This window comes from Acyrthosiphon pisum, chromosome A3, assembly GCF_005508785.2.
Source record: "Acyrthosiphon pisum isolate AL4f chromosome A3, pea_aphid_22Mar2018_4r6ur, whole genome shotgun sequence".
NCBI lineage: Eukaryota > Metazoa > Arthropoda > Insecta > Hemiptera > Aphididae > Acyrthosiphon > Acyrthosiphon pisum.
This window is the reverse complement of record NC_042496.1, coordinates 1,189,428-1,205,597: the sequence shown is the minus strand read 5'-3', so window position 1 is coordinate 1,205,597 and position 16,170 is coordinate 1,189,428. Positions and strand designations below refer to the sequence as shown.

The window sequence follows — 16,170 nt, the reverse complement described above, 5'->3', positions numbered from 1 at the left end:
TATAGACCGTTTTTTTAATCATGAAACTTTTTTTAAATTGATCGTGTCCAGTTTTTGTACGTCATACTGGTACTAGTTAATTGAACTTTGTAACAATTTTTAATAAAAATCCCAGTCATTATTTCAAAGCTCAGTAAAAGAAGACAAAGTTTAAAAAATATAATATGCACTAATGAGCCATTTCGACAATAATAACATTGTCCAGTACCACCAACGGGCAACGAACGTGTTAATGGTATAATTGATGGTAAATATTATGTATGTATATTACATTTGGCTCTGAATCGTTCGTTCCATGCGTAATGTATAATATGGTATTAATCCTCAAGCTTAAAAAGTTAGAACCCTATTATCTTCTATATTATTTCTTCAAACATTTTTAAATATTTTATCTGACTATCAAACACCGAAGCTAAGATTTCGCTTTGGAAAAATATATTAAGTTTCAAATTTTAAGCTGTAGTAGAAAAAAATAGCATCACAAGTACAGGGTTTCTTTCTTTTGTCCATCGAGTATTTAATAACGGGGAGAAAACCTTTTGGTACTTTGGCATTACGACAAACATATTTACCTTTTGGAATGGTTTTTTTTTAACCGTATATATATATAAATAAGCTAAGCTGTTTTTGCGGAGATGAAACATGAAATTACAATTTTACTAGCCACCCTAATAATAAAATGTGTTATTAACCAACCATATTGTACAATGTACATAACTTTATAAAATTTGATATGTTTAAAACATTAATAATTCAATACTAATAATTTGAATATAATTATGCTTTTGGGCTATTAGTTACTACTAAAATTTAAAATAAATTATCTAAACTCAAAAGTATGCTTTTCAAAAAAAAATGTGTATTTAGATAAAAATTTTAATTTTTGACAAAAACTTTGCATAGGATTGAAAAAAAACTTCGGTATGCAACAAATCAAACGCCCCTTTTCCATGCAGTATATATTATCATGATGTAGCTGTACATTTTTTATCTCTACTATAACTATAATTTTATTTTGTTTTTACTTCCGCAAGGGGAGTATTACATTGTAAATATTTATAAATTATTGTTTTATAAAAGAAAAACGTACCTTTGTTAATGAACTATCCGCACTTGGTCATTATTTTTTTTTTTCATTTTAAACACTATTTGATAATAATATGTACATTATTGAGTCAAGCGAATACGGAAGAACATAAAATATTTAAATATATCACCTAAAAATATAAAAGTCTTAAATTTAGTTTGTTATTTCTATGTTATCTGTTTACGATCGTGCCAAAATCATTACACCTGTAACGAATTTCACAAACACAGAGTGGAATCGTATAAAAAATGGCCTATTTAGATGTATCTGGAAAGTTAAATAAGAAGTCAAGAAAAAACATTAAAACAGCACGACAATACACTGAATGACAATAATTTATATATAATATATTTGACGACCAATTCCGATTTGTGTTGTGTAATACCTATACGGGTCACTTACTGATAAATTTAATAAATTATCAAGTAATTTACAACTGCAGAAACGTGCACGACAGCTGTAGATTGAATGCCCATGTTATACCTCTAGTATAGTCTAGTACATATATTGATCTGACGTTATTCTAGTGGAACTATTTACTTTATACATACAGACAAGTGGATGATTTGCGTTCGTTTATTCGATATGTATTCAAAAATTGTCAAGTGAAAAACAAAAAAATACGCTTCAGCTGCCGCTTTAAGTCGCAAAGCTTCTGAAAATCTCGTAGGTAGATGACTCTCGTAGGCCAGAAACGTTAATCTCACGCCTTTCAACTCGGTGGAAGTCCTTACTGTGGTGTTTACTACAGCCCTATAGTATTATCAGGTATTTTAAAATATCATAAAACGATGCGTGACTACGTGCCAGTTTATTGCACTCTGGTGTAGGGCAGCACTGAAGTAAGCACAGCATGGAATTCGTATTATGTATAATTCTCATATACCTAATAATACGTAAAATGTGCCTATATGGGAGCCGCATATTATGCATTCTGATTTGATTTTTAACATTAATATTATGACGATGATGACAATTTTCTTAAATAACATAATATTTCATCGTGTCTTCCCATATGACTTGGAATGCACATAATGGCGACTTTCTATCTAGATCATATTATTTTCATTAACACACGCGTTCGATGTATTTAGTTCTGTGCTAGACCACCTATAGGCAATAAAAGTACAGACGACTAACTACAGTAGGATTAATTGCTGTTTTTTAATTCGTTTAAAATAGGTAGTCCAGACCGCCAGAGATGTCGGATATGAGTGAATATGATACTGTATAATGCAATGCACTGACGTTCATCGAACCATTTGATGTATTATTATGCATGACATCAGACATGCAATACATTTTTTCGACATAATCTTTTTATAACGAATTCAATTGACCATGAAATCACGATTTACAGAGAAACTTTTCATTACAAAGAATTTATTCAACCACTAAAATTTGTCCGTACAATAATTTCGAATACAATGGAAGTTGTATAATTATATATTGTTTAAAGTGAAGAAAGTTAGCTTTGCAAATTAATAATAATATATTATCATCGTAGTCCGTAGAATTTATAATGTATTATCTTAGTGAGTAGCTTCACAAAAAAAAACAATAAAAACAAACATGTTGTTGTAAGGAACATTTCTAATTTATACAGGTATAAAAACGTGAAATAAGCTTGATGTGTTAAAAAATTCAGCATGTGGTTACTGTGTATCACGGTATTAAAGCCAAATTCTCTTCTCCAGAACCATAAAGTATGGAAGTAGAAATAATAATTCAAACGAAACGTATTACAAAGGAATATTGTTTTGTTCTTGCAAGCATATTACAATATTATAGTTTACTTAGACAGTAGAAACTCGAGATTCAAAGTATATTTGTACAATAATCTGAGAAATTCAAGATGCGTCGTAAATTTTAAAAAAATGAAAGAAAGAACTAACCAAGTGAGTACGATGTTCAACTATAAATGTAAAACGGAAATGAGAATTGCATCAAATTGAATAAAACCTGGTATTATATTAAATGTTGTAAAACTATTGGTTCACAATGTTCACATATAATATAAAATCGTATAAAATAAAATTATAAATATATATTTTTGATATTACCTTTACGGTTTTTATGATATTTTTTCCAAACTAAATATGTACGTATAATAATATCAACGAATAACTCGATACAAAACACGTATATAGTAGGTATAGACGATATTGGTACTTATATTTTTTTTAAGTTAGAACTTAGATGCCATTAAAATGTGAACACTAAACATCTTATAATATATTATTACAAACGTACAACAAAAATAATACCAATTAGAATCGCATTGAAATTGCTCATAGATATAAAAATTATTTTTCCCACTTGTTTATTCTATGTGAAAACACTCATACCGACAAGATTCGGAGGAATGAAATGTAATTTTTTGCAATTGTCGGGGTCACGATGGATATTATGATGTGTCCTAGGTATATTCCTATTATATTATTGTGTTTTATTGCGTTTTGTGTTCACTGGTTAATGAATAATATAATTTAATATATAGGTAGTGTATTATAAAATATCCTATTTTTTCGAAGTGGCAGAATCTACAAGTATAGACCGGCCGTAACTACTGCTAACTAGCTGAAATTAACTACTGCATAATTATGCTGAAAGAGGCTTGGAGATCTACAATGTCTTTAATTATTTCTATATAGGTAAAGATTATTCACCATTATCGTGGTTTTAATTTTAACTTGAACGTATTGTGCAATAAATTCTTACTATATATTATAATATAAAATTGTATTTGATTATAGTCTGAAATATGCTAGTGCTCTCGAACCCCGACATGCATGAATAATATTTACTGCCAAAGAAATAATATCGGTTATGGGGAATTAAGTTTAATGAAAAAGGTGAGTCCTGGCGAGACGATTCTAGGAATTCGAAAAAACGGATGACGTGACACATTAATGATATTTCAATATGAACAGTATTGTAATTTGATACAATTTTAAATTTAATAACTGTGGTTAAATTATTGTATTTCCTTAATAAAATTCAATATAACATATTATGATTTCAATGTTGTGAATGTTAAATTGAAAATTATATTAGGTTCATTTTTTGAAAACATTGTTCTTATACAATTTAAAGCCATTGCAATACAATAGGTTTTTGGGAAAAGTTATATTAATTACTATTTTTATCCATATAGGTAATAAAATATGTACTGATGAGAATATATACATTTTTTATTTCATACTCTAATGCCTAATATTTTTGAATTCGATGCTTTGATAAATCAAATAAGTTAATATTTTATAAGACGTGTTAAATGCTTAAAATAGTGTCATTAAACGTTGCCTTCACTTACACCACCACATCCTACTATATAATTCAAGTGCAATTTTTATTTTTATCAAATTAATAATCAAGTCATATTTGCCTGAATTAATCTTTTTTTGAATTCCAACAATTAGTTTATAGTAGGTTGAGTATACATTGAGTATATACTATATATTATATATTATATACAATATTATATACTCAATAATATTAATTTTATTATTACATAAGTAAATTTGTTTTTATGAGTTTATATGTATTTTGTTTGATTAATGCATTTTTCGTTTGAAATACAGTATTTAAAAATAAAAATTTATGTTCAAGTTTTTTATTTGTCTTCATACATAATAAAAGGTTAATACTGAATAAAATACATATTATACGTATTATACAAAATCAAATAATGCTGTTATTTTTAAATAACATGTATTTGTATTGAAGTTAAATCTGGTCTTCGGCAATTGGAAACCTCTATAACAATTCAGTAAATTTACACAATTATGTAATTATACAACAAAAAACCCAATTTTAAATTTAAATATAAATAATTGACTTATATTTCAATATATTTTCACTCAATAATACATCATTTTCTATAGTAATTGATTTACTATATTGAATTTCATTGGTATGATTAAAATTACATAAATAAGTAATAACTTTCTCAACGTCGTCAACTTCAGTATCCTAATACTACTACTAATAATATTACTTGTACCTACTTTGTGTGTCGTGTGTATTATTAATACGGCCAACTTATTTAAGCAACTTTTAATACAATTGTGGATCTCTAGTAGTTCTCCTATAGCTTTTGAATAGAAAAATTTAAGTTTTTCTAGCATTGCATGATGGTAAACTATCTGATGGACTGGTATTGTTGGACATTTGTAATAACGTTTTAATATTGGGAAAAATAGCTTGTCACTAATCACTAACGTTTCTTCTATTATTATATTACATTATTTTCCGTTATTAACTATAACGTTAAAAGAAAATGTACAACGCTGGTTACATTCTTCTTTTGCAATATATTTAGTCTTATAGAATTTTTAACCGGCCGCCGGCACATATTTTCCGTCTTTATCTAAACACGGTAAGGCTTTAGTTGATATTTATTTTTTTTCACCTTTACTAGACATTGAGTGCTTACTAAACAAATTGCAGTGCACTTCACGGTGGATAATGCTGTTGCAATAATTATATTATTATACACAGTGTTATTTTTTGCCATGATTTCTTTTAGATAAATATCGGGATGTATACAAATCGTTAACTAAATAACAATCTCATAACAACTATTTGTATAGTAACAATTATATTTTGTATGCAGAAAAATGTATTTTGATTAAATATTATATTTGATTTATATAAGAAACATTTCATTATTATACCTATTTTGTTAGCTATGGGGAAATCACATTAATCACAAATCACAATTAATGGTTTAAGAATTCTTGCAATATCTGCTTTATGCGGTGGTCGTAGTCCGTAAAATATTCTAGATACAATAGGTATTATACATTTGTTTTCAGAAATTGTGAAATCAAACGCAAAGTTTGTCTTTACATATATTACTTTGTGAACATTTCGTTATATTCTAAAAAATGTAAGCACTTTTAACAATTATTGATATCATAAAATAAGTGTATAGGTACGTCTTTGTTTCTTTTCTATAATTACTGTAGCTACATATTATAGAGAATCGTATGGTAACTAACTACTATAATAGTTTTAATCGAACATACATCGCATCGGTTCGTTGAATATATTTTGTGAGATAGGGAAAGAGTCTGAATTAAAAATAAATCTCTCAATTTAATCTAATACAGTGTTAACTTGTTTATTTATTTATTTAAAAAATATTAAACTAATAATAAACTTAATTGCATTTTTTAGGGAATTTTTTTTTTTTATTTAGTTTCAATATCGCATGCATTTTTTAAAAATGTTTAGTGCAATAATAGTCCCAAACACTCGTAAGTGTGATAAGCGAAATGGCTCTTTATTGCTGCGGTTATTTTGCTACATATATAATATTATGTATATATATTATCTTTCAGAAACTTTTGACGACCCATATTATATTTGACAGCCGGCTACAAATCCATCAGAAGACTGTTCAGTCCTACCTCAACTTTATTTTTGATCTCTGCAACGGATAATATTATTATGTTGGCTCACTTCAAGTAAGTTCGAACACGACTCCGTTTTGACGTAACTAGGACTTTGAACTTGACTTTGTATTTTACACAAACAACGTAATAAATGCCCGTGCCAAATTAACAGTAGTCGTGTTTTTTTAGTTGTAACGATATTAAAGTGCATTAATTGCAGTTATGACTGACGTGCAAGTTAACCAGGGACGGTTCAAAACTAGAGGACACGAGGATAAGAGTAATCAGTCATAACTTACAATGAGGGTGGATCAAAACATTTTTTATTCATATTTATAAATTGTTCTTATCACTCGTATAATAATTATATAATAATTATATTATTGCAGGATATCACCTTGAAGTTAATTAAATTGAATTTTGCATAAGTACTTGGAATTGGAGAACGTATTCCACTGATACGAGAGCGTCACTATATTATCTTCGATAACTACTGGTAATAATTGATTTTAATTACTTCTGTATATTTCTTGTATTATAATTTAGCACAGATTTTTTAAGTGGCCCACAAACCCGTTCGAGTTTTATCATTCATTAGCGATTTAATAAGTTCAAACCAATTGTTAAATTAATTTCACGACCAATTTAAATATTTGCAAATGACATGTCAATTTTGACACTACACATAAACCAATTATAATAATTTACGTACTTAAAATTACATATAAAATACAAAAACAAGAAAGCTCGATGTGAATGAATTGAATTCAAATTGTATAATATATGTCGAACAATTTTTAATATAAAGTAATAACTTACCTACGTCCTACCTGCTGAATGAGATCAAACTTAAACTCAAAATAACAGTTAATTTGTTTTTATAATAATTGTAAAATAATAATGTAATACGTGAATGTTTACTTGAAAAAAGTTTTTTCTTTTTAAACTTTAACTTGATTATTTTAATTGGTTTTTGAAAATTATATTCATGAACTATGAAAATTTAATAAAGACTATAGTAACTATAGTAAGTATATTGATAGGAGTCGTAAGTTGACTCACGAACTCATCCTACTGACGACAAGGTTACATTACTAGTTGCACAAACTTTTATAAAATAAAAACATTTATAATGTATAATACTTATATCAGTACATCGTTGCCCATCCAAACTTTAAAACCCTAATACGTTTTGATCTGTTACTACTCGTGAGATAGTTGAAAAAGATAAAAAAAAAGTATATAAACAGTGATTGAGAGTTGAGAGTTCGGATTACATTACGTACTATACTTATTAAACTATTGGTACCTAAAACTGTGTGGATCGTTTTATTGTAAGACCATCTTGCTTAGTAGTGGAACGTTTTATATAGAATTTAAATTCTGCCCTCATAAAACGATTCTAGCCGCAGATTTGATAATTTACTTCTACTACATTTTTTGACGGCTTATCCAATAAATTAATGGACGCAATATGATGCTGTAGTACCATTGTGAAGACCTAATACCCAAAGGCCAAAACTAAAAAAACGTTATGACGTGGTCAAGTTACTTTAATTTTAATCAGAATATTGTAATATAAGTCTTGATAATAATATTTTCTACGAAATCGGGGTTTGGCGTCCTTTATTAAGTCTCAGCACTCAGTGTTAAACTATAAAATAATACACTTATTCAATTTATTATATAACTTTAAATTATAAAAACTCACCATACTTCAAAATTTAAATATAAAAATGTTACAACTTTATACCCAATATAAATAATTAGGTATTTATTTTACATGACGGGTTCAACAAAAAAAAATACCAAATGAAAGTAATTTAATTATAGAAAGTATTAAGTGATATATTATTATATGTTTCTAAAAATTAAAATGCGTGTATTATAAATAGTAATCTTAATAATTTTTTTTATATAAATGGTGTACTTTGTTGTGCTTAATACAATTAAAATAATAATAATAATAATAATCAAATAATTATTATAATATATATAACATTTCGAATGTTTGTGCAATCGCGTAAACTATAAATCGTCTTTATCGTTTTTAGACATTTCTTGTATTTATTTAATATGCTGTTTGGTATTTTAATGTTAAGTATTTCAAACTTTATTCTAACAATAATATTATTAATGATTGTAAATTCAACACGACTTCATAATTATGTTGTTGAATTTTAACAGAATGTTTTTCTTTTTTTTAAACGACTTCTCGATTTCATACTGGAATGTAAACAGCCAATTAATAACACACAGAGAAAGCCAAGGTATCTATAAACACGGTTTTCAATAATGTTTGACGACGACCAGAAACCATCACCAGTGTACATCAACCTAAACGTATCTACTATTTTCGGTTGGTCCACGCACCGTAGCGAGTGAGTGACAAAGAAGCGTTTAATCTAAAGGTCGGCAGGACGACTCGTCACCCCTCAATATACCGTTGTAGGAACTAAGACACCAAGACATTTCATTCTTTCTATTCTTTTGATAATGGATTACGGCTCCTGGGTCTAAAATACTATTTCTCATATATTTAAAACGGAGAGTGATCTTTTTACGACGAAACATAGAATTTTTCTTTTAAAAATAGATTATTTTGTAATCAACGTATATGTGACCCCGGAAAAACTATTCGGGACGTACGACACGTCCTGCTATAACACTAACGAACTATGACATAGTATAAAACATAATATTATACGGTTCGACGAACTTACCTGCACTTTCATATATGTGTACCTACGACGCTTCCGGGATCGCTGGTCGGAAATTCGATTCGAAAACAAGGACGACGACGGACGGGAAAACGATGCCCCGCGAATACGACGCTGCACGAACGTCAAAACTTTTCTAATAATGCACCAAGAGGGTCAAAACAAGAAAACCGCTATAAGGTACGAGTCCGCGTGTCTGCCAAGGTGGACCACCACATGGTGCCCGCAGATGATCTAATGGTAAAAATATTTCTAAGTGGTGGATGGGTGAATATATGTTGGGGAGGGGGGTGAAATCGTGATCGATCGCTCGACGGGGGTCGTGCAATGATATACGGACAGTGTGCGATGGACGTTGTCTCTGTGTCGTTTTTCACGAACTTTCTGTCGGTGGGCACGTGAACCGCGGAGACACCACACAAGTACGCGTGCAACGGGCGGGCACACCGTGTCAGATACCGCGAGACGACTGTTGGCCCGCTACCGCCACCGACGACGACCACCACCACGGCGGCGGCGTCGGCGACACGCTCCGCGGCGTTTTTCGGTCCAGACGTGCGCGAGCTCCGCCCACGTCACTCGTGGAAAAAAGTTCACCGCGATAGCCTTTGGGGGGGTGGGGGTAAGTTGCCGAAATTTCCCGATTACCCAGGAAAAACCCGAGACGTCCCGTCGCCGGAACTCCTTCCGCCACCGACGCTAACCCTTCTCTCCTCCCGACCATCACTCGACGATTCCATCGTCACCCGAAAACCGACGACGTCGACTGCGACACCGACGCGTAAGCGTATACCATCGGTTTAACACGTTTGGTATATTTTTATTATTATTCGTGAAGATAAAAAAAAAAAAAAAAATACAAACATTTTTATAATTTCCACCGGCGAGCATCGAATTCCATACAATCAATATTATATTATAATATTTTACGGGAAATTTCCAAGACAAATGTCCTACTTGACCAAATTACTTTGAATAATAACAAAACGTTTAGGACGCATCAGCCATCGAATTAATTGGATAGAAGTATTCATAATATCAGCCGAAAAACTCAACGACATTATCCAACCACTGCATGAATAAATAATAATGTCTATTAGGTATCATATGCTGTTTACCCACTATACGTATACTTATTTTTTTTTTCAAAAGTCATTAGTTTATTATCCTATAAGAAGATATAAATAGGTGCAAGTACAACACTATATATATAGTAGGTGCACCATGTGCTTATAATATGAAAATAATATTAGTTTTTAATTACACAGCAAAAATCATTTATTTTTAAACTATAAGTTAATTTTTTTGTTGATGTTCCCACACAATGTCTTTATCTATTTAATATACTATTTTATGTCGACGAATAGTTGCTATTAGGTACCTATAGGAGAAATAATTAGTTGAAACTAGTGTTTATGTATTATTGGTTTCCATTGGTTATTCGGGCAGATCAGGTAAAAGCATGCATTAAATCCAATTTTTGTATATTATCTAGTAAGGGTGCTGAGTTACACTTACTGCAGCGAGTTACACCCAAAAAGAGTTGAAAAATTACAAGAGTTGTCATTTTTTACGGGCAACGGCCAACGAAGTGGGCAGGATTAGCTAGTTTTAATATATTATAAGTAATTAAACGAACAAAACTGTTTTAATTTTAAACATACCTGGAGGTAAACAAAACAACAACAAAACTGTATTATACATTTCATCGCCAAATACAATATTATTTTCCCATAATAATAATATAATAATTATTGTAATGATTTTATCTTATTTCCATACCTTTATAATCGTTTTTGTGCAATTTTACATAAGTTTAGAGTTACCTACTAAACTTGCTCGTTCGTCCATCAAAACAAATAATAATATTTTATGAACATGTGTATTTTATGGTAAATCAATATGGATTATATGTTATTTGAAATATACTACCTATTTAGAGACTACGAAATATAATATTATGGTTCATCTAAATTGATAATCAAATAGCATAAGCATAAATACTATTAATAAATAGACCGTGTGTTTCTGATAAACGACTATGAATTATTTTAAATTTAAAATGAATAAATATGTAAGTACTATTACAATTTTGCTTCAAACCAATTTATTTATAAGAATATAACTTTAACGCATACTGAATTTACATAAAAATAATCAACAAGCTTTTAAATAAATTACAACTTTAATATTATACCCTTTAAGTTATCATTCGGTTGATATATTTTTATAAAATAATATATTTAGTATTATCATCCACAATTTGTATACCTGTCTAGTACATTAAAGTCTTTTTTTAAACTGTAATTCAATATATCATCTCTATCATTGTTGTGATTTCGTTAAATAAAACATGATACACTGGTATTATTTTGTATATACCAGACATCCCAATATTATCAATACAATTTTTAATGTCACTCTATTATACTTTTTCAGATTAGCCTTTTGTTCTTGACCCCGCTTCCTTCAAAAGCATTTCATCAATGTAATTTGTAGATATTTGTTCCCTTTAAAAAGGTCCTAATCAATTTAATTTATGCTTTTATGGACGGTGTATGGTGTATAGATACATAATAAAAACATAAATTAAATAACATTGTAACTAAGTATTCTCCTAGTTAGTTACGATGTGTACTTGTAGCAGGATTTGTTTTTTTATTTGTGTGCGTAATAGTACCTACACATTTTATTAAAGGACAATCCAACTTCGATGTATTTTTTTATCCAAACCAATTTTTGTCAAAATCCAAGTTATCTTTTTGATGTTATTAAAATATGAAGAGTTGTAATGACATGAAATATTCACCAAATATTTATATTAGATTCAAAACTAGACGTAATATAACTCTGGGTTATTTTTAGACATTTTAATTTTCGATTAGTTTATTTTGTTTTAATGTATGAAATAATTGTTGTTTGTGAGTAAAAGAGTTAGAAAATTAATAGGTACATAGTAAAACAATTTGTACTTTTAAATTTTAACACCTAAAACTTTAAAATTAAATACAATTAAAAATATATGAACTGGAATAAATAAAAAAATCAGTCCAAATCTTAATGACATTGAATATTCAATAACTATTTACCATTAAACAAATTCGATATTTTTCAAAAAATATTGATCGTAGACACTCGATACATTCTATAATTTTTTAAATAATAATGTTCGCTATATATAGCTGGTACCTATATTTAAACTTAATTTATGCAATTTTTAGATATCTGAAGATTTCGAAATTATTTTTTAAAAGCGTTGATAACAATTTTTTTCAGTTAAACTCCTTTTTAAATATTAAGATTTTTAAGTTTCACTTATAACATTTTTATTGGCACAGTTTATTTAAAAAGCGTTTGAAATTAAATTTTGATAAAATTAGATATTTCAACAAAAAATAATAATTGTGGTTATTTTCTTCAATTCAATATTATTGAGTTAACAATTATTCTTAGGGACTTGACATATTTTTCCACTACGTATATTTTTTAAGTATGCACAATTACATTTAAAAAATATTATTTAGATTACTTTTAAGCTATTTATGTACCATGAACGTATTCACACAGTTCTACGGTTCGTTGGTATATAATTGTAAGTTTATGTCAATTAACACCTACCTATAGTAATATTTTATGAAACAATGTATTGTAATAGTTATTGTTTAATACTTTGGCATAAGCAATTTACTCTTGTTAAACACTAGTAAAACCTACTCAATTACTAATATAAATTTAAATAACTATAATAGCAGTATAACACATTAAAATATTCTCAGTAACGACTGTTTCCACTCATAATATTATTATTCGTTTACAATGAATAAAACATCCATACAAGAAACCTACTCAATGACGATAGGTACTCGACACGTACACTTCAAACTACAGAAAATACGACTTTCCCGGTTTGTGTAAATTTCAAAAATGGAAAAAAATAACTACATAATTTCTATAAGCTACTCATTGTAAAGCGATAAACCAACATGCGTGTTACGAAATAATTTAACATTTCCGTATTGTTTATACAAGAACAAAACTTCATCGAAAATCAATACATTTTATTTTCCGACTTTCATTGCGTCATTTAATAAATATTTTCACAACATATGTACATTTTATACATGTGAGATATCACGAAAAGTTTAAATTAACTTTGTTTTGTTGTTAAAAATATATATTTAAATTATAAATACCTAAATTAAATTTATAAATGAGTGTCTTAAGTACATACGTATAATAGTATAACATTGATTAATAATTAATTCAAGATTCATCATACAATTACTTATAGTGATTTAAACATTTTAAAAATGCATAGGGACCTATTTTTTTTTTTTTATAAGCTTTAATTGGATTTGAATTTTTTCAAAGGCTAAGGCTTTGAAATACAGAGTTTTTTATGAGTTGTTCTCACAGAAACCAAAAATCCCAAATGCATATATTATGTTTGTATGACCATTTTTAGTTCAAATTTCGATGAAACTAAATACTTGAATGAAAAATTAGTTTTACACATGATATTTTTATAGTATTAAATTAATTTTGAGCTATTTATATATTTATCTCACGAAACTGTTTACACTAGTTTACGGTACGTCGATATTTTCACCTATATAATAGTTATGGTTTACAGATAGTAATATTATATTATAATTAATCAATTGGTATACTGGTATATTATAAAATATGGGATTTATTTTTGGCAAAAATTAGTTCCACCTACCATATTATTAATAGCAATATAAATATATAATAAAATATCTTAATAATATAGCAATTTGTTATTGCTTAAAATTATTTATCGTATGAAATCGTTCACGTTGAGTTCAAATTTAAGTATTTAACACATTCAAATTATAGCGACCTACTCAATTAAAAGGTACACTAAACACCTATTTCATACGGCAGTGCGACTTCCCCGATATCTTAACTTAATTATTTTGAAAATTTTAAAAAGAGACTTCGAAACAAATGAGAAACTTTAAATAAATTTTACATCATTTTTAACTAACGTAAAAATGTTTTCTGAAAATATAATATAATACAAATTATATACCTAAGCCATTATTATTAAAAAAAAAAAAAAAATCTCGTTAAATAAATTTCATATTATCGATAAAAAGCCGCAGTGCGTTATACGCATTTTGATAAAAGGATCATATAGGCAAATGTGATTAATGTATTATATTATTAATTACAGATTTTTTTCCATAATTTCTATTCATACAACTATAATAAGCGTGTAATTATATTTTACATGCATCAACCGTTTTAATATTGGAACCACATAGATAGACGTGACCGAAGCCACTATAACACACAATAATATCATCGATATGTAAATGTCAATAGTAATATTATAAATGCCTTTACACGATATGGGTGTAACTTGAAAAAATTTTAAGGGAAGAAAACTTTAATTTAAGTCAGTTTAACAACATATTAGAAATACTTAATTTATGGTAGATATAACGTCATATAATACCTGAGCTTGATGTGACTACCATAAACAAAATAAATTTCTTACTACTTAATGTTTATATAATATACAATGGGGGAATTCATTCTCAATCCCACTTTTCAATTAATAATGAATTTATAAAATTTATATTTTTGAATTTTTATATATTATCTGTGTAGATTTAGACCATATCTTTATGCAGGACAATCCTTTTCTACTGTACATTGCCAATTTATCAAACGAGCAGTTTTTTAACTTATAAAATGTATTTGTTTGATAAGGAAAACATATTTTTATAAAAATATAAATTACAAGTAGATATAATATTTATCTATTTCCTACTTACATATACTCGGAAATTTTTTTATTAATATGATAAAATGTTAATAGATTAGTATAATTGTCCAATCGTCATAGATATCTTCCAAACCTATTATCATGGATCTAATATAGTCCTAAGTACACAAAGACAAAAAGTCAAACAACTCAAATACTACTCGTCTGAATTTTGATATAAATGTATTAACATTTCAAAAAAAGTCATCCGCTTAATAATTTATAGGAAAAAAATGTGAAAGTATAATATTTGAAAATAAAATATTTATAAACTCCTTTAATGCATTTACGATACTATTTATTTAGTTAATTAAGAAATTACTTTTCCTTTTTAATTTTTAGAGAGGAGACAGTCCTTTCTCACCACTTCCCACATTTTACGACTTTGCCTTAACAGACAAACACACACGAATATTATAAGTTTTATCACGTCATATTTGAACAAATGTTGAATTTGATTTTTCCTTTAATAGAATTTAAACATCATTTTTGACATCCTGTACAATATTATAGTATTCTATGTGTCTAAATAATAATAATACATGTAGAAATCATTTTCGATTGCGCACATTCATATTGCACTAAGATAAATGAAACGGTTTGCGAGATATCACATCAATATTCCGATTTCCCGATACAAACATTGCAGACATTATAAAGAACATGGAGCGGTGGATAACTCCATATAATTTGTGAATCCCTCGCGATAATAAATTGTTAAAACCATCGTATAAGGAATACGGACAAAAAACAATGGAACCACGTGGTATATAATAACATTACAGTATCGATATCACAACGAACAATTTGAAAACAATGACAAATCACATGCGATAATTTATTTTCCCATCCACAATTCCATGTAGGATTACTAACTGACTGAGAAATTCGTATAGCTATAATACGCGTACTATCAAAGATTAACGACGTGGAATTGAATCGAAGTCAAACTATATATACATTCTCTGACGCTCGTAGTTAGATCACGATTTATAATCAGTATAATATATGAATGGCCAGTGGTTTATGTGAAAACGACCAATCGTGAGTTTCAGTGGGACATTATATAAAATATTCGTTATCATAAATTCATAACCTACCTACTTGAAATAATTTATAATTTTAAAATAAAATAAACATATCAAAAAAAAAAAAAACAATCAA

At 28.1% G+C, this 16,170-nt stretch overlaps 1 protein-coding gene across 1 annotated transcript in view; it reads right to left on the bottom strand.

Annotated features, from left to right (window-relative positions):
* The window catches only part of LOC100167765 (lachesin-like), a 223,919-nt gene extending 214,221 nt beyond the window's left edge, over positions 1-9,698 (bottom strand). The window contains exon 1 of the mRNA XM_029491271.1: positions 9,213-9,698. The gene's annotated coding sequence lies outside the window, so the exon portion shown is untranslated. The remainder of the gene's footprint in view (positions 1-9,212) is intronic.
* Positions 9,699-16,170: the final 6,472 nt, after the last annotated feature.